The sequence below is a fragment of the Portunus trituberculatus genome, chromosome 44 (genome assembly GCF_017591435.1).
Source record: "Portunus trituberculatus isolate SZX2019 chromosome 44, ASM1759143v1, whole genome shotgun sequence".
In the NCBI taxonomy this organism is placed as follows: domain Eukaryota; kingdom Metazoa; phylum Arthropoda; class Malacostraca; order Decapoda; family Portunidae; genus Portunus; species Portunus trituberculatus.
The window spans coordinates 28,438,958-28,459,638 of record NC_059298.1 but is presented as its reverse complement, the minus strand read 5'-3'; the positions used below and the strand labels follow the sequence as shown (position 1 = coordinate 28,459,638).

The 20,681-nt window shown below is 42.4% G+C and overlaps 1 protein-coding gene across 7 annotated transcripts in view; it reads left to right on the top strand.

Annotated features, from left to right (window-relative positions):
* Nucleotides 1-20,681, top strand: part of LOC123518621 (mucin-2-like) — a 117,022-nt gene that overhangs the window by 58,048 nt on the left and 38,293 nt on the right. Inside the window, exon 1 of one of the 7 annotated variants that reach the window (XM_045279527.1) lies at nt 9,717-9,981. The exons of 1 other annotated variant lie outside the window; for it this stretch is intronic. The gene's annotated coding sequence lies outside the window, so the exon portion shown is untranslated. Of the gene's footprint in view, nt 1-9,716; nt 9,982-20,681 lie in introns of those variants that run through there. 5 more of the 7 variants (XM_045279524.1, XM_045279528.1, XM_045279526.1 and 2 more) reach the window with 5 other exon arrangements.

The window sequence follows — 20,681 nt, the reverse complement described above, 5'->3', positions numbered from 1 at the left end:
TCAGAAGACAAGCTTTCAGTTAAGTACAAACCATTATTCCACCACAGAGGACACTAAGTCATATTTTAGAGAGACAAGGCGTGCATTTTGTGTACATTTCGACTTCTTATCTTCAGTAGTTTCTCTGCATTTGTAACATTCTCATCACAAACATCAAAACACAACCTTCGAGTCAAACACAGTCATTATTCCACCCCAAACAGCACTCAACTATACCAAAGCTCGAGAACGTCTGTATTTTCAGGGAATCTCGACTTCCTATCTTCTAGAAGTTTCGTGGAGGTTTTCCCACAACAAGCGCCGTGTTCCGTGTTTAGCTCCCTTGCTTTCCCTTGACCCCGTGGGAGGCGTGGCGTCAAAGAGCACATGTAAAACTCCCCGCAAAGTACCCCCGGGAACGTGCCACACTGACTTACCTCCCAACTTTTCCTGCCAGCGCCGCGGAACACACCCTGCATCGCGGCGCCGAGGGAACGGATACACACACACGTTCTCAAGGGCTTCATCGCCTGTATACCGTGATGGCCCGCCGGCGCATAACGCTCATCAATGCCCCGAGGCTGAGCTGCGGTACCTCTGCCCTTTGTTAATCGTACACACCGAGTTCTCTCTACGTGGAGGTCAAAGATGCTTATGTAAGGCCTTCGCTGTCTCGGCTCTCGGTCAGTGTGATTGCGACGGCTCCTCGACACCAGCTGGTTCTTTGTCTTTGAGGAAAAAACTAGAAAACTATTAAGGATGATATTTCACAACAGTGTCTTGTTATGTCCGCTGCAGTTTTCTTGAACTTTTGACGATCCAATGCAGTTTCACTTTCTAATTATCTTTTTAACCTTTTTTTTTTTTTATTTTATAGACTTTGAAGTATTTAATTTTTCGTGACATTAACTGTACGTACGTCGTTATAAGAAATAAAACACTTCACTATGTACACACACACACACACACACACACACACACACACACACACACACACACACACACAGACGGACAGACCACACACACACACACACACACACACACACACACACACACAAGCATACACTACATCTCAGCATCGTCATCTCAACTTTCTAATTAACCCCAGCAACAAAGATCAGTGTTGGCGTCCCTTCCTCAACGCCGCGTCCCGCCTCTCTCTCTCTCTGTTCACCCCGTGCCCTCGATGTTGCTCCGCAGCGAATCAAGGCTGCCGCGAACAAAGAGGAGGCGTGTGTGTGTGTGTGTGTGTGTGTGTGTGTGTGAAGCGAGGAGCAGTAGTGAGGTAGACAAGCCTTCCAGCGTCTAGCACACCTACACACCCTCGTCCCGCCTTTACTTAATTAAGGTTCCTATTCTCAAACACTTCCACGACGCAGTAACACTATTTGAAAAGGTTCTAGTTAAAGGTACAAGGGTTTTTTGGTGTGTTTTAGTGGTTGTAGTGACAAATTAACGTGATTTCTGCGTTATTATACTCTCTTCAGAACCTGATCAGTCAATCTCTGTGGCCTTAAAGAATAGTCAGGCGAGAGAGTAAAGTGTTTCTGGATACGACCCCTTAACCCTTGTAGTACCATGACGTGTTTCCATAATCATTCTGCTTACTGTCTGGTGGTTTTATACAGCTTCAGACACTTATGTGATGATTAAACTGGTGAAGACTCTGGCCATTAATCTTCTGACCTCCATAGACACTTCGTAAAGTAAATAAAACCGTCTAATCACACCCAAAACGCAAGGTAGAAATACAACCCAAAACTGAATGGGTTAAGTTTCTCCGTTCGTTTTGCTCACTTTTCTTGAGGTCTGGCGTCTGAAGCACTCTCGGTGGGGTGGGAGTCTGAGCAGTGTCGTTTGCCTCAATGATTATCGGCCCGTAGCAAGTGTGGGAAGATTTTTTTTTTATCGTTTTTTTCTTATTTTTCCGTGGTGTCACATCGTCGTGTTGGCAAATGATGTTTGGAGTTGTATTGTACATCATTGCGCGTTTCTCTTCCTTTCCTCTTTTATGTATCTTGGTTTATCTTTCTTGTTGCATTTACTTTTTTTCGTCTTTTCTCTCTTATTCAACTTTTCTTGTTCTTTGTCTTTTGTTTCTCCCTTTTTTCTCTATCTTTTGCTTTCTTTCTTTTACTTTCCTTCCTTACTTTTCTTATTCTTTATTTTGTTTCTTCTTTTTTCTATCATTTGCTTTCTCTCTTTTACTTTCCTTTAGTTTTCTCATTTTCTTTTTTCTTTTATTTCCGTCTTTCTTCCTTTCTGTCTATGTGTCCGGCCTTTCATCACCTTCCTCCGTTAAACATCGCGTCAGTGGCTCATCGTGGTAGGCGTTGAGTTGCTAAGTGTGGTGAGTAATATGTGTGATGACGCAGGTAACGTGGCTCCAGCGAGATTGAGTGTGAGGTCACTGTAACACGACACTGCAGCATATGGTATAACTACACACACACACACACACACACACACACACACACACACACACACACACACACACACACACACACACACACTATACTAATCTTTTTCTGTACATAAGCAAACCATATATTTTTCACATTTAGCATTTAGTACGTAAAATATTGACACAAACATGAATTCTAGTACTAAATCAAAGCAATATGATCTTCTGTGCATGTGATTGTCAGTGGTGAGTTATTACGGAGATTCAACCCCCTTCCGTACCATGACGCGTTTCCATCTTCATTTCTGGTTACAATTTGGTGATTTTAAACAGCTTCAGAAACTCATGTTGGGGATGTGGGGAGGATTGAAATAGTGAAGACTCTGGCCATTAATCTTCTGACCTCCATAAAATGGTCTAATTGTACATAAATCTCAAGGTAAAAATGTGTCTCTCGTTACTGAAGGAGTTAAAAGACGATTAGACATATTTATAGATGGGGAATGGTGAAACTAGCTAGGTATACGTTTTCATGCAAAGATTATCACGTGGAACTCTGCAACAGTCTCCCTTATTTCCTTATGTTTTTTGTGTGTTCTTCGGATCCCAGTGCAGAACAAAGGCTTCGGTATTGGTCAAGTTGCGCTAAGCCAGGCACTGTACTATGGATCACAGCGCGGAAGTCTAAGTGAAATGAGGCAAGTCCAGATTTTCAGCTTTCCTACCAAGCGATCCTGAATATGCTCTAAAAAGTTAGGGAGTAAAATAAATCATGGAAGGGAGTGAGATGAAAAATACAAACCTTAGGCTGTGTAAAATATATAGAAGCTTTGAGATACAAGACTGGAAAGAAGCGAGTTGAGAGGAGGATTGGTTGGAAAATATACTCGTGCTTAAGCAACATGAAATCACATCAAGAGGTTTAAAATGAAAATCAAGACCGGGTTTGGAAGTTTAGAGATTCAATGAGGTAAACTATGAAGTGTGAGTGAGCTGAGAAGAACACAGGTTGGACCATAAGGAACATGAAAACACATCAAGAAGTTTAGAATAAAAATCATGACTGTGGATAGAAGTTTAACCTTTTCAGTATTGGGACGCATTTACACTACGAGTTTTGGGTATGATTAGACGATTTTATGTACATTAGGAAGAGTCTATTGAGGTCAGAAGATTAATGCACACAGTCTTCATTATTTCAATCCCCACATAAATTTCTGAAGCTGTATAAAATCTCCAAATAGTAACCAGAATAAATATGAAAACACGTCACGGTACTGAAGAGGTTAAGGATTTCAATGAGATAAGCTGAACTGTGAGTAAGTTGAGAGGAAAAAAGGTTGGAACATTTAAATAAGGAACATAGAAACACTTCAAGAGGGTTAAAATGAACATCAAGACCGGGGTTTGGAAGTTCAGGAATTCAATGAGGTAAACTGTGAACTGTGAACGAGTTGAGAGGAACACAGGTTGGGCGGGAGGAAGACAAGTTAGGGGCGGGAGGAACACAAGGCAGAGGTGAGGCGGTGACACACGGAACACCTCGTGCACCACTCACTCACTCACGTGTCTAACCTCCCTGCCAGGCCTCTTGTATGGCTTCCTTAGGTGTCTCCTCCTCCTCCTCCTCCTCCTCCTCCTCCTCCTCCTCCTCCTCCTCCTCCTCCTCCTCCTCCTCCTCCTCCTCCTCCTCCTCCTCCTTACTCCTCCTCATACAACATGCAATTTGCCACCTCCTCATCTCTTACTAGGCGTCTTCTCCATTCCTCCTCCTCCTCCTCCTCCTTCTCTTCCTTCTCCTCCTCCTCCTCCTCCTCCTCCTCCTCCTCCTGCTCCTCCTCCTCCTCCTCCTCCTCAAGCCTTTCTCTTTCCCGAGTCAGAGATTTCTTTTCCACGTCATGTTTCTCTGTCTTCTTGTCATGTTTTCTTACTTTTTTCTTACTTGTTTTTATGTTTAAGTCATCTCATTTGCATATCACAGCCCTTCCTTCTTGTCCTCCTCCTCTTCCTTCTCCTACTCCTCCTCCTCCTCCTCCTCCTCCTCCTCCTCCTTTTCCTCCTCCTCCTCTTTCTTCTCGTTATCGGGCCTTGCTATAATTCCCCATGAGTCAAGAAGAAAAAAAAAGAGGGTGGAAGGCTGGGAACTCCTTCTTCTATAGGATACTTTTCTCTTTTCTTTCTTCTTCAAAATAAGGAAAAAGAAAGATGACTATTTATATTGTAGAGAGAGAGAGAGAGAGAGAGAGAGAGAGAGAGAGAGAGAGAGAGAGAGAGAGAGAGAGAGAGAGAGAGAGAGAGAGAGAGAGAGAATATGTGCGTCTCTCTCTCTCTCTCAACACCACAGCGAGTGCATCCAGGAAGCTCGCAGCGCCACACGCCCATAGAGCAGTGTCAGCGTGACGGACTAAGTAAGAGACAGGATTCAGCTTAGCCTTGATCTTGTGCGCATTACAAAGGGAATCTAAAGAGAACATCGTCAGCGTCTGGAGGATGAGGAGCTTGAGTCTTTAATCCCTTCAGTAGTAGGACGCGTTTCCACATTCACTCTGCTTACTATTTGGTGATTTTATACAGCTTCAGAAACTTACGTAAGGATTAAAATGGTGAAGACTGTGGCCATTAGTCTTCTGTCCTCCATAGACTCTTCCTAATGTCAATAAAAAGGTCTAATCGTACACAAAACTTAAGGTTAAATATGCGTCCCAGTATTGAAGGGGTTAAAATAGTAAAGACTGGCCATTAGTCTTCTGCCCTCCATAGACTCTTCCTAATGTCAATAAAAGCCAGCGACCAATATCAGCAAGAAAACGCTCGAAATATTCACGATTACCCTAATGCAACCGAGCTACACAGTGAAATAAAACCAGCAGAAGTAACAAGGACCTCCGAATGAAAGTCACGCGAGCGGTTCACACTACCTGGAACACAAACAAAAAGGCTTCGATGACCAGTCCATGTTTCAGATCTCTTGAAGTTTAGCATCTATAGTTTCGAATACCCAAGTGTCAGTCGAGCAATTACATCAACAACAACAACAACAACAACAACAACAGTATACATCTTGAACGAGCACTCGGAATATTAAGAACAATCTCATGACCTCTTGAAAGACAGACATCAGATTACCAACACGTATTAAATGTGGAAGGAAGAGTTATAACATTAGCAACAAGGTGGAGAGTAAGAGAACAACACTTACGCTACTTAAAAGTTGAATAGCAGATTAAGAACTCAAGTACAGGACAAGGAAATGCCATAATGCAGCATAACCTTGACCCCTTCAGTACTGGGACATAATTTTATCTTGAGATTTGTGTATGATTAGACCATTTTATTAACATTAGGAAGGGTCTATGGAGGTCAGAAGATTCATGGCCACAGTCTTCACTATTCTAATCCCTCACATGAGTTTCTGAAGCTGTATAAAATCACTAGATAGAAAGCAGAATGAATATGGAAACGTGTCATGGTACTGAAGGGGTTAAACTACGATACATTAATGCATGGGCGTGAAATTTCAAGCAAGCACTTCTCCTGTACGTCATCTGGTAAGGTTTAAATAACAAGAAAGCACGAGAGAGCAAAGTGAAACGTGATGTATCGTCTAAATGCCTTTCTTAAATGCAATGTAAATATAAAACTGTAATTGTAAACTTTTAAATTCTTGGAATTGTCAATTATATACATGTACATAAGAAAACAGTGGGTAGATGTCACAATTACTGCCATTACAATAAAATAAATACTACTACTACTACTACTACTACTACTACTACTACTACTACTACTACTACTACTACTACTACTACTACTACTACTACTACTACTACCACTACTACTACTACTACACTACTACTACTACTACTACTACTACTACTACTACTACTACTACTACTACTACTACTACTACTACTACTACTACTACTACTATTGTTACTACTACTACTACTACTACTACTACTATTATTGCTACTTCTACTACTATTACTACTACTACTACTACTACTACCACCACCACCACCCCTACTACTACAATAATATCCACCAAAACCTCTCTTCCTGGTATTTAATTGCATTGCACCCTGACTTTAACCCTTCTAGTTGTTGTGTGATGCATTTCAAAACTTCTCCTTGACCTCTCTTTCTATTCACCCCTCCTCCTCTTCTTCCTCCTCTTCCTCCTCCTCCTTCTCGTCCGGCAACTCGTCCTGCTCCCTGCCCCTCCCCTCGCCCTCAATACACGGCAGCAATTACACACACTGCCAGCTTGCAACAATAAGAGACAAGACGTCACTCACGCTCTTACGGAACTAATGTGTGTCCTCGATTACCCACTACATGTTAGGTTCCCCTGGGTTTTGATTAGCTTAACCCCTTCAGTGCCATAACGCGTTTTCATATTCATTCTGGTTACTATTTGGTGATTTCGTACAGCTTCAGAAACTTATATGGGGTGTTAAAATAGTGAAGACTGTGTCCATTAATCGGCTGATCTCCATAGACCCTTCCTAATGTCAATAAATGGTTTAATCGCTGCCAAAACTCAAGGTGAAAATGCGTCCCAGTACTGAAGGGATTAAGTTAGGTTAGGTTAGGTTACGTTAGGTTACAGTCGGTTACATTTGCTTTTGGATTGGGTTAGCCTTGGTTTGGTTAAGTTAGGTTAGGTTTTTGCATGATAATTTGGGTTAGCTTAGATAGTAGAAGACTTTTGCATTGACTGACTGACTGATTGATTGGATGACTGACTGACTGATTGACTGAGTGATTCACTATTTGACTGACTGACTGAATGACTGATATTTCTTGCTTTTTTGCTTGCTTAGATAAAACTCGTAGAGAGAGAGAGAGAGAGAGAGAGAGAGAGAGAGAGAGAGAGAGAGAGAGAGAGAGAGAGAGAGAGAGAGAGAGAGAGAGAGAGAGAGAGAGAGAGAGAGAGAGAGAGAGAGAGAGAGAGAGAAAAGAGAGAGACAGAGACGGAGATAAAGAAAAAAAGAGAGAGGAAGAAAGAGAAAGAGAAATAAAGAAAGAGACAGAGAGAGAACCTTAGAAAAAAAACATCAAAAGAGAAGCGTCATATCCGCAGGAAGAAGAAAAAAAAGAAAATAGATGATGGTAACAAACACGACAATATTTATGGACTGACGTGAATCAACTGACGTGGATGGAAGAATTTATTGATCCATTTGTCATTACTGTTGTGTCGCAAGATGGTCCAGAATACGAAGACAAGAGTACGAAGTAGTAGTAGTAGTAGTAGTAATAGCAGTAGCAGTAGCAGTAGTAGTAGTAACAGTATACGAACAGAAGAGAATAGAGAAGACATAACCTGACACAAATTTCGAACAATTAAAGAGTGACAGAGAAGAGGGTGGAGATAATGAAAGGAAGGAGGGAGAGGCAAGGAGGAAGAATGAGGAGAATTGGAGGAACAGGTCAGTGGGCGAAAAAGAAATGAAGGAATGGGGAGGAAGGAGAGGAATCAATAAAAGTGAAACTGAGCTAAGAAAGATGAGAGAAGGAGAATAAGAGAAAGGCAAGAACAGGCAGGGAAAATGAAGAAGACTAAAAAGAGAAAGAGATAAAGAGAATATTTTGAGAGACGAGGAGGAATGAAGAGGAAGGAAGTGGTTATGTCAGATGAAATAAGGAGAGAAGAGAAAAAGAGGAAGGAAGGAAGAAAGAACATCGAAAAGGATAAGGGAGGAAAAAGAAAAAAAGGAAAAAAGCTAAAGAAAAGTGGAATATAAGAAGAGATAAGAGTTTGTAGGAGGAAAGAAGAGAAAAAAAGGAGAGAAGAGTGGGAAAGGAGAGGAAGTGAGAGAATATTGGAAGGAACAGGGATGATGGAGGAGATGGGAGAGGCTTGGGGAGAGAAGGAAGGAGTGACACAATTCTTGAGACAATCAGACAATCATCGTGTGTTAGGCTGAGGACAATGCCAGCTGGTCGAGCCCTCACCAGCTGGAGCAGGCAGGTGTCATGTCCTCTCTCTCTCTCTCTCTCTCTCTCTCTCTCTCTCTCTCTCTCTCTCTCTCTTACTTGTCAGCCTTTAAAATCACATGTCTTTGCTTTAAATGTCCTTTCGTCTCCTTGGAAATATTGTTTTACTCTTTACTATTTTACTTATCAATCTCTCTCTCTCTCTCTCTCTCTCTCTCTCTCTCTCTCTCTCTCTCTCTCTCTCTAACATTTTTATTTTTCTTCCTTCACTTCCTTTTTTTTGTATTTTCTTTATTACTTCTTCTTTCGGGGTTTTTCATGGTGTGTGTTTTCCCGTCACGTGTTTACAGAGCTACTTCCTCCCTTGTCCTCTCGCTCGCTTCCTGTTTTGCTCATTCAGCCTTCAAACACGACTGCCAGAACCACCAGAACAGCCTGCCTTTCTCTCCCTCCCTCCCTCTCTCTCTCTCTCTCTCTCTCTCTCTCTCTCTCTCTCAACCTCCGCCACAAATACTTAATCAGATAATCAATCAATCAATCAATATTTCTTTGTGTGGAATATCATGCTCTCTCTCTCTCTCTCTCTCTCTCTCTGGTATCTTAATAACTAATATAAACACAGCAAATGAAGCACCAATTACGAGACACGAAGCACTAATGAAGGGATAACTAGCTCTTCTCTTCCCTCACGAGTCATCTCTTTCTCTCTCTCTCTCTCCTCCTTGATTACAATAATGATGACGATGATGACGACGATGATGATGACACTTAATGGCTCGTCACCACATACTAATACTCCCTTCCCTCCATTCCTCACTCTTCTCTCCATTCTTCTCTTCCCTCCACGCCCTTCCTGGCCCATGCAGCATCTGACGCGGCACCACTTTCAGGCAGAAGGGAGCGTGAAAACACCACCTTCTTAATTACGCTAATCAGACTGCCATGAAAGAGGAGGAAGCGAGCTGCTGGAGACACTGGCTGTTATCAAAACGCTCTAATTAGTTACAGGAAGTTGAGGGAGGCGGGGGAGTGCTCGGGGAAGAGAGAGAGGAGAGGACAGGGGGATAAGACGAGACGAGGCCGAGTGAACTGTGTTTGTTGTTCATCTGAGCGAGATTGTATGCTTCCTTCCCTATCTCTGGTGTGAGTCAGGCAGCGGGTCGCGTCCTGGTGACTCACGCCGTTGTCATGGTAACGGTCAGCTGGGCCTTGTGTTGGCAGTCTTGGCGTCACCTCCCAGCCTAGATGTGTGTCTCTCTGTGCTGGTGTCCGTGCCCCAAACATCGTCACTCCCTGCCCGGTGTAGTGTTGCCCGATGCTAGTAAATTCATTAAGGCGACGGCACGTTTGTTTGGGTCGCGAGGCAGCAGGGCCAGGCGGCGAGCGTAACGTGTCGCTCTGCCAGCCAGCGCGCGGTGCCACCCAGCCAGCTGATCCATTCAGTTACTCACAGAATGTCGTGATGGTGAGGTGGCCGAGCCCGAGCTGACTGTTCCCCGGATAGACACGTTAACAGAGCAGTGAGTGTCGTTCACGTGGATTCTGTATCAGCCTAGGAGGCGCTCAAGACACACACGAGTAACAGACATACATCACGTGTCCGGCATTTACGAGAAGGTGACGCTTGCCTTCCTGCCAAGTGCACAGGAGCCGAGGTGAGTTGCTGCCTACATGTGTCACTCGCTTGTTGACCTGAACACGGAGCGGGGGCGTGTCCCGAGACCTGACCTTGCACTGAGGAGACCCGCCACTCCACCATTCACTCACCACCCTAGGGCGCGTTTGAGTACTTACACTTCATTAAGGAACACGAGCAGAGTACCAGTGACGAGGTACTTACACGGTGTCAAATCATTCTCAATACCGATTTATTTGTAACTTCACATGCCTACGAGGGGCGCGTGCATGGCAGTCTCCATTTTGCGGGAACAGGTAATGGCAGGGTTTTGGTCGCCAGCTGAGAATGAACGTGGCAGTTTACACGTAACTTGTTTTGACTGCAACTTTCCCCCTTGATTTCAGACACGATGAATGAACTAACATGAAATCTGACCATAGCTAGACAACTAAAGAAAAGACTAGTAAGACATATGAGGAAATAACTTTATTTCAACACTTCTTACTGGGAACTGACTGAGAATAGCTAAAAATGGTCAGGTATTCGAGCAATTCGTTCCCTTCTTGTCCGGAGGAATGATAATTACCGAGACAGGCGAGCCACTGCACGTCGACAAGAATTGTTTCGTCAAGCACAACACTTGCGGGAAACAGATTGTGAGGCTCTCTGGGGACTATAGGGATGACATGTAGACAGATGTTTCTCTCTCTCTCTCTCTCTCTCTCTCTCTCTCTCTCTCTCTCTCTCTCTCTCAGTAAACACCATAGGGAAAGTTAACCGAGGCAGGAAAAAACAACGTCAACATGCGCTAGTCATCACCACATCATCACTACCTCATCGTCAACACCTGAGCAACATCACCATTGCAATCACACACACAGCCCACAAGTCTAACCAATCCCAAGTACCTCAATTACGTCTCTACTTTTACTTTTTACACTGCGTTGTTCTGAGTATACTAAATTGAGCCTTGTCTGTGCTACTGTCACGGTTCAGCGACCAGGGAACGTGTACTCACTCGTGGTGGTGGTGGCGGCAGGTGTGGCGGAGTTAGGGAGAGTGGTGTTTTAGGCGTTAGATGCACCTTTACGCATTCCCAGAGCCGTGTTGAATCACCTGTTTACTCACTCACTTTGTAACCTTTTCGCTGCTCCTGGCGGGCCTCTTCTGAATCACTAACTATGGTGGCGGCAGGTGTGGTGGCGTGAGTCGGGGAGAATGTGGCGTTTTAAGCGTTAGATGCACCTTTACGCATTCCCAGAGCCGTGTTGAATCACCTGTTTACTCACTCACTTTGTAACCTTTTCGCTGCTACTGACGGATCTCTTCTGAGTCACTAACTAATTTTGACATTTTTCTGGTTCCACACTAATTTTCAGACTTCATATTGCTTAAATATTGCAGTAAAATCTTATTTTTTAATCCTCCTCAATTAGTGTTTTGTAGATGCTTGTAGAAATATCAAACGTTACTTCTGATACTGGGATTTCTGTGTACCGCAGTGAAAGGGTAAAAAAATCACGCCTCCTATGTATAAGGCAACGGGAAACACAGTATAGGTCTTCATGATTCTGTACTAATGTGGCTCAGGGAAGTGGTGAAGGCTGTGACAACAATACTGAGTGACTGCATTCCCTTCCACCCCCTCGCCACACACACACACACACACACACACACACACACACACACACACACACACACACATTCATGTCCGCATTCGTCTCGCGTGTGTTTGTGGGGATTCGCATGATTCTTTTTCTTTCTGTGCGTGTATGCGTGCTTGAGTGCTTGCGTAAATGGAGTGGTGGTGAGATGAGTGAGCAAGTGAATGTGTGCGCTGCTGGTACATAACTGCTCGTCTTTGTAGTCTTTGTAATCATCGCAGTGCTTCGTGTCGTGTCAGTAAGCGACGTGAGATACATGAAAACCGGAGTCTCTTGAAGAAAAAGGGTAGAAAGTTGGTGTTAATTCCTATTCATTGTAGTGCTTAGTGTCATGTCGAAGTGGCGCGAGGTACATGACAAGTGGAGAGTGTTGAGATAAAAGGCAGAAAGTTTGGTGATGACGGTATGACACAAAACTGGATCGTAATCTCTTCAGTACCAGGACGCGTTTTCATACTTATTCTGGTTATTATTTGACGATTTTATACAGCTTCGGAAATATTTGTTGGGATTAAAATAGTAAAGACTGGCCATTGATTTTTTGACCTCCACAGACCCTTCCTAATGCTAGTGAAATCGTCCAATCATACCCAAAAATCAAGGTAAAAGATTAGTGCTCTATATTGAAGGGGTTAACTATGTAATTGGTCATCAGCACATTTATCTGTAGGTAGTTCATCATACTTATGGATCCAGGAAGCGAAATGTGGTAAATTATACTCTCATGCTGTCACTGTTAAATATTTTCTTTTCGTTTCACTCTGTGTACGTGTGTGTGTGTGTGTGTGTGTGTGTGTGTGTGTGTGTGTGTGTGTGTGTGTGTGTGTGTGTGCGTGTGCGTGTGTGTGGGGACAAGGTTTGGGGAGTGCCTGAGCTGGTTAATTTGTTTAGTAACCATAGACAAATTGATGACTATATATGTATGCAAAAATAACCCAAATAATACATCATTTCATATTAATCGTAAAAGTGAAAGAAATATTGCTCAACTATTGTAAATAAAACCTTCATTAAAACTTCTCTATACCATTATATATGTATTTCTGTACGTGAAGAAAATCGATCAGGAATACGAAAAGAAAAAGAAAAACAGTCTCCTATCAGATAATTATAAAAATACAAGATAAGCATTCAAAAAACACCAGCTGGACGGAAATCAGAAACTAAGTCAAGGTAGAAACGATAAGAGAACACCCAGTCAGTCAGTCAGTCAGTCAGTCAGTCAGTCAGTGCTTCACAAGACCGACCAATACATTCCACAGCGGCAGTCCCTCCCACGTGCCCGGAGCCAGACCGCTACCTGAATGCCAAGGTTACATCTCGCTCCTCCCCCATAGAGCAACACAACACCCAGGACACGATAGGCAAGGCTGAGACTCAAACAGGTCTAGCCAACCAACACCCTTCCCACCCCCGACAGCGACACGAGACAAGAGGAAGAGGGAGGCGGGAGGCAAATGCAACACTGTAATACCTCAGTCTTGCTTAACTACGAGGCCTCACAATTTCGCGCTGGTGTAAGATTTCCGCGTGTGTCTCAACTTTTCGGCGCGGTAGCTACTTCGTCACGCCCACGCCCACGCTGCGAGCTCAGAATCATCTTGCGGTTTTGATTCATAAAATAATACTGCTGCTTTCTGTTACTCGTGCTTTCTTGTAGTAGTAGTAGTAGTAGTAGTAGTAGTAGTAGTAGTAGTAGTAGTTGTTGTTGTTGTTGTTGTTGTTGTTGTTGTAGGTGATATTTTCCAGTGCTCTACAATCAGTTACCAATATATACATTGAGTTATCGAAGCTCTTGACACTAATTCATTGTCAACATCACACTCAATTCCTGCGCCATTTGTAGATGTGATAAGGTGTGTGTGTGTGTGTGTGTGTGTGTGTGTGTGTGTGTGTGTGTGTGTGTGTGTGTGTGTGTGTGTGTGTCCTTCACCGTATTGATGATTAAAGTGAGTGACTGGGAGGTTAGTACATAAACATGACTTTGATAATCGATTTTCACACACACACACACACACACACACACACACACACACACACACACACACACACACACACACACACATAAACCGGCAGAAATATTACCCATTACGTGATCCAGCGAGAGGAGAAAAAAACAACAACATTATTTATATGCCACTCTAATTAACACTATGACGCATTAACTATAATTACAACCACCACCACCACCACCACCATCATCATCAAAAACACCCCATCACTGACCCCCTGACACGGTTCTCTGCGCCCAAACACATTAAACAGAGAGCCATTCCAGCGAGATACACACAGACACGTATCTTATGCCTTAGGAGGTGAAACATTAGCTGAAATGTGAGGCCGGCGACGCGGGGAGGGGGCGCTGGCAACTTGTTAGACGTCACAGTTGTCGCACTTGGGTAGCCAGGTAGCACAAGGAACAGGGACGATGGAAGGGGGAGGAAGGGGAGAAGAGGAGAAGCGAAGGAGAAGTGGTGGGGTATATGTAGCAAGTTTTGGTAAGGAGAAAGAGGAGAAGGGTGAAGTAGGAAAGATTGGAAAGAAAAAGGAGGAATAGTGAAGCTGAGGTAAGAAGATTTAGATAGGTGGAAGAGTAGGAGAGAGGGAAGTAGGAGGGAAATGGCTTGTACTGAGAGAGAGAGAGAGAGAGAGAGAGAGAGAGAGAGAGAGAGAGAGAGAGAGAGAGAGAGAGAGAGAGAGAGAGAGAGAGAGAGAGAGAGAGAGAGAGAGAGAATAAAAAAAACAAAGAAGAAATTTACAACACAAACGAAAAGAGAGAAAGACCGAAAGACAGACAAACAGATAAACAGACAGACAGCGAGACAGAGAGAATAAAAAACAAAAGGAGGAAAAACTTATAACACAAACAAAGTAAGGAAGCAGAGAAAGAAAGGATAACGACAAGCAGTAACCAACAGGTGTCAGTCCAACAAAAAAGGGAAGAACGGAAGCAAGGAAAGTGATAATGGCGGCGCGGGGGGAGGGAAGGGGAGAGAAAGAGACGGAAGGGAAGGGGAACAAGAAATAATGGAAAGTGTGGAGCTGGATTAAAAGTAAATATATAATGGGAATTCCAGTTACAGAGAGAGAGAGAGAGAGAGAGAGAGAGAGAGAGAGCTAACCTTTTGACTAATAATAACAAAACGAGACGAGGACTTCCAGATGGCAAAGTCAAAGAGGGAGCCTTCTTTACCTCAAACTTTTCTATTTAATACGGATTTAAATAATACTTAAAAAAATAGGCAAATAAATAAATAAAAATGAAAAAAAAAATATCTGCTGTAATAACAATAAGTACTTAATTACAAGTCCTCTTCTTCCCTTAAATGACGAAGCTAAAATTGCCAAAAAGGTTATTCACTTCAAAGCAATGTGATTTAATACTAACACTAACACCAGAAGAGAGAGAGAGAGAGAGAGAGAGAGAGAGAGAGAGAGAGAGAGAGAGAGAGAGAGAGAGAGAAAGAAAAAAGGGCTGGAGGTGTGGGAGTGGCTGGAGGGGTGGAGGGACGGAAATGAGTGTATTAAATTAGCGCTGCATCTCCCAAGCCATCACAGTTCCCAGCACTCAATGTTTACCTGAGCAATTTGACGTAATGATGTAATATGAGCCTTCTCAACTTGCTCATCCTTCTTTTTTTGAACGCTACGATGACTTACGGGAGGAGACAAAGGAGGAGACTACACTATGAAGCCTTCGAATATCAGTTTATCCTTCCAGCATTATATAATTATCACTCACGCATCCCCTCTTTTTCTTCAGTGTTTTTTTTTTATACCACAAGGAGGAAAGAAGCAAGAATGTAACCTTCAAATATCGCCTTCTCCTCCTCCAGACCACATTATGTAATTTCACACTAAGCATCTCCTTTCTATTCTTAACTCCTTCAGTATACCATGACGCGTTTCCATATTCATTCTGCTTACTATTTGGTGACTTTATACAGCTTCAGAAAGTCATGTGTGGGATTAAAGTAGGGAAGACTGTGGCCACTAATCTTCTGACCTCCATAGACACTTCCTAATGTCAATAAAATGGTCTAATCGTACACAAGTCTCAAGGTAAACATGTGCCCCTGTATTGAAGGGTTAACTGAAATGAGTTACAGAGGAAGCGAGGGAAGAGAGTCTTGTTTTCTTATCGCCACAGCATTGTAGTTTTTGACAAAGGGATCACTCTTTTCTTCTAAGCTTTGATGATATAAGGATAAAACTAACGTGTCTTATCAAGCTTTATCTCTCGTGGTTATCACTGTATGCAGCAAATTTAACCGTAGCGTCCCTATTCTTCTGAGCTCTCTGAAGTTACAAAGAGGAAGCCAAAGAAGAGAGAAAGTGACGTGTCTCTCAATACAAGTGTCTTATCAGAGAGGAGATAAACGCACGTATCTTTAAATATCAAGTTAAGGCAACCACTTTCTATATTGAATTTTGGTATAAGCATTTTTTTCGCACCGGAGAAGGGGGAAGAAGAAACCTAATGCCGTGGCTTTCAATAATAATTTTATCAGAAAGGAAGCAAACTCGTGTATCTTTCAATATCAGATTATAGCGACCACTTTCTATATTAAATTTTGGCATTAGCATTCTTTTTTTTTTAAACCAACTAAAGACACAACGAAGGAGGGAAAGAAGAAACCAAATGCCGTGGCTTTCAATTACAATTTTATCAGAAAGGAGACAAACTCACGTATCTTTTAATATCAGATTATGGCGACCACTTTCTGTAGTAATTTTGACATTAGCATTCTTTTTTATTCTTTCTGCAGTGTCTTTCAATAAAAGCCTTACCAGAGAGGAGACAAACTCGCATATCTTTCAATATCAGCTCATTGCGACCACATCATACAGTAATTTTTGACCGTAGCATCCTTCTTCTTAACATTCTGAAGGCGCAAGGGTGGAGGGAAAGGAGAGACAAGATAACGTGTTTTTCCATATCAGGTTCATCATCTTATCCCAACCACATCCTTGACAGAATTGAGAACATATTTCCCGTCCCTCTTTTCTGTGGTTTGTGAAGCGCGCGTGGCAAAAACCGTCCTCCTTCTCTCTGCCTCTCTCTCTGCGAGTTGGTGTCGAAATGCTGGGAGGGAGAGAGAGAGAGAGAGAGAGGAGGAGGAAGGAGAGGGGAGGGCAAGGGAGAGCAGGGCAGCAGATGGACCGGGGTCAAGTTACCGCGTGGTCAGCCCGTCAAGTGAACAGGAATGAAAAGGATAAGGTTAATCAACACTTTTAGGAGAGAGAGGTCCGTCATCCCGCTTGATTCCTCCTCTTCCTCCTCCCCTTCCTCCTCCTCCTCCTCCTCCTGCTTGCATGTACCCATCTTCCTCTTCTCGTTTTCCTCGTCTCTCCGTCCATTATGTTCTTGTTTTTTACCTACGTGTGTTTCTTTTGAATTATATCTTATTCGCATTCACTGTCGTCTCCTCTTCTTTTAACGAGTGAATGTATAACTTATTTGATCCTTTTTTTTTCACTGGTGGTGGTGATGGTAGTAGTAGTAGTAGTAGTATAGTGGTAGTAGTAGTGGAAGTAGTGGTAGTAGTAGTAGTAGTAGTAGCAGTAGTAGTTGTAGTAGTAATAGTAATAATCGTAGTAGTAGTAGTAATAGTAGTAGCAACAGTACTATAGTGGTAGTAGTAGTAGTAGTAGTAGTAGTAGTAGTAGTAGTAGTAATCATCTCGTCCCCCATCACCCACAACAAGAGTAACAAGAGCCTCCTCGCCAACATGCTGCAGATCACGTGACAAGGTGGACCATTGTTCCGTCCCACTGGTCTGATGCCCTCCCACCGCAGGCTCGCTCCGTCTATTTCTTTACCCTGTCCTTGCTGTACCCTATTCCCTGCCACACCCAGCCCAGTCCAGTCACATTCCCCTCCTCTACATGGCCCTTGCACTCTCCTCCTCTCTGCCGTTCCACTACAAGAACAATATAAACAAGAACATGAATAACAGCAACATGAACAACAACGATATGAAGAATAATGATGACAAGAATAGCAACATCAGAAACAATAACAGGATTCTTAACAATTTGCAGCACAATGAGACAATTAAATGAGTTAGCATAAATTGAGAGTATAGGATGAAATTTACCAGAACGTGATATGAATTAAAGTTTGTAATCGACATTCAGCAAAACGTATCTAAAAATAAAGGGGACAATCGTATTAATTTCTATCAGAAGTTGAATGTGAATATATGATCAAATTTACAATGAACGTGATATGAATTGAAGTTTATTATCGATTTTCAGCAAAACAGATCTGAAAAAGAGAAAGAAAAAGGATAATCTTATTTATTTCCATCAGCAGCAATAATACAAGTTATTTACAATACACTGAATAAAGGGGGCAAGAAGTATAATGAAGCAATATATCAATGTGTTGCCATGAATATGATATAAGCTGGCAAACTTTATCATCGGAACTCTTAAGGTGAATGTACAAAATTAATGAGTTGTTGTCGATAATTCCTTGAGGTATTTCTCGTCTCGTCAATAAAAGATCGATCCGCTGCACGTCACCGCCGCACTACACCTCAAGGCGGAGAGTTGGTCTTCCTCGATAACTTTAATCCATTTATTTATTTATATAATGTATTTATTTATCTATTTATTTATCCGTAATGAAGTCAAAAAGTTTATCTGAACATTAGATTACACTTAATATTCTTTTCTCTTTTAATTGTCATCATTCAAAAGTTTCCTAGATTTGTTTAACTTTAAAGTAGAAAGAAATGTTTATCAGTTGAATTTCAAGCATCAACCTTTTTCATTAATTATGTTCTACGTTTGCTTTCTTTTTAATTCACAACTTAATACTTTTCAATTGAACTTCTACCTATATTTCATTTTTCTCATAGCAATCGACAAGTCAAAAATACTAAACACCGATTCGTCTTTTTTGTATTTCAATACATAACTGAATGTGAAATCTTCCCGACAGATTAACTTTAAGCATGACGCAACACTGAAGGGCAACACCTGTCACGTGTAACACAAAGCCACAAACTATAAGGAAAGGTCATTTACAGTACCACCACCACCATCACCACCACACGTCATCCACCACTATACCACCACCCTTACGCAACAGGACATTTGTGTATCCTGTGACTTTATCATGTCGTGCTTCGCCAGGGACAGCACTCCAATACGTTTCAGCATTTTATCTCGAATCCTTTTGATAAGTTTTAATGAAAGTTGGTGAGATTTTTAAGGATACTTCTATAATTTTAGTGATTTAGCAATAATTCCTCATCGTTAGTAGGACAAATGTCATTGAAAAACTTGACTTATTCTCTCTGTGGCCTTTGAAAATGTAACCGTTTGGGAATAATTGGAGGATTTTTCAAGGATCTTTCCATAATTTTAGTGATTTAACAAGGAATTTGCTTTCGGTAATGGGGAAAGCGCCCTTGAGAACTTCACTAATTCTTGATGCTTGATAAGAGTAAAGCGTTTGAGAAAAGACCCAGTATCAGTGTGAGGATAAGTGGAAATGGCGCAAGAAGGTCTGTCCAGCAAATACCTCGCCCTCTCTCACTGCTCCCCGCCACCACTCCCGTACCGAGGAATGTTATGTAACCAATCAAAGTATTCTCTTAGGAAAAAAAAAGAAACCTCGTCCGCTTCCCTTTCGTAACATTTTCTTACTCATCGTTTGTCATGAACACGAATTAATGATCCGGTATTATCCACTTGTTTGGGCGCGGCGAGAAGAGGCGGCGAACCTTAAAGAATGCGGCGTGAACACTTAATTAGGTCCTTGGCCTCCACCATTCTTCGTCAGGAGCTTCTCTGGGGTAATAACCTGCCATTACCACGGAATTATTTCAAGCACTGGCGTGGATTGGAGGGAAGGAGAGGGGTAGACAGGACAGGGAGCAGGTGGAGTGTGGCGCGACGCTTGATACAGAAGCCGCCACACAAATGCAGATAACAATTAAGAGATGAATGCAAGAAAGATACTGTTTATAAACGAGTGTGATTTTGCGAGTTAACCCCTTCAGTACTAGGACGCATTTTTACCATGAGTTTTTGGGTATGATAAGACCATTTATTTACATTAGGAAGAGTCTATGGAGGTAACAAGATTAATGGCGACAGTTTTCACTATTTTAATGTAAGTTTCTCAAGCTGTATAAAGTCACTAAATAGTAAGCAGACTTTATATGGAAACGCGTCACGGTACTTAAGGGTTTAAAGATTCTGTGGAAGTAATGCGAAGCGAGACTAGCACTACCCAGATGTCAGCGGCGGAAATATCAATACCTGCGCTTGTGGCTCAACATCCTGACGCGTGTGGGTGAGAGGAAGAGCCTTAATGAATGTAAGGGAAGAGTTCTGAGGCAATAGACCAGACGTGGGGTTTCCTGCGTGTAAACTTGTACGTCCTCCTAGTCATTAAGATCCGTAATAGAATATCCAGGTGTTGTCTGTTGCCTCATAACGCCACAGGGTATACTCTCGCCCTGCCACCACGAAGCCATTGTGTGTGCAGCCGTGACGTGAACCAGGGAAAAGAAGTGGAAGTTGTGGTTTTATATCCCTGGAATCGAAACTACCGCCAGCTGGACGCCTTACGTAAGCTGGTATTTTATAATGAAGGCTTTGGACATGACCAATGCAGCAACACGTCACTCTGGAAGGCACGTGCTGTGTTCACTCAACCCAGGACAGACTGTGGCACTGTACTGGAATGTTCCATTTCAGTTTTTTAAAGATTGGCAAATGATTCGGCTTATTTTTTGTTTTATAGTCTTTATTGCTTGTATCTTTTACTTAAGAATCTGCGAACTTAAAAAGATAATTAAATAAAGGAAAGTACTAGGTTAGGTACAAGAAGGCAGTAGACGTAAACGTGGCAATCTCAACATAAAACATACCTGCTTACATCACCTCTTTCCATGGATTTATATAATCTCATTTTAAAACTCCCTATTGATTCGGCAGTCGCAATCTGAATACCGAGTCAATTCCAGCCATCTAACACTTTATCTAAGAATCAATTCATTCATGTACCTATTGATAATCATCATTTTGTCAACCTTAACCTCTTCAGTAC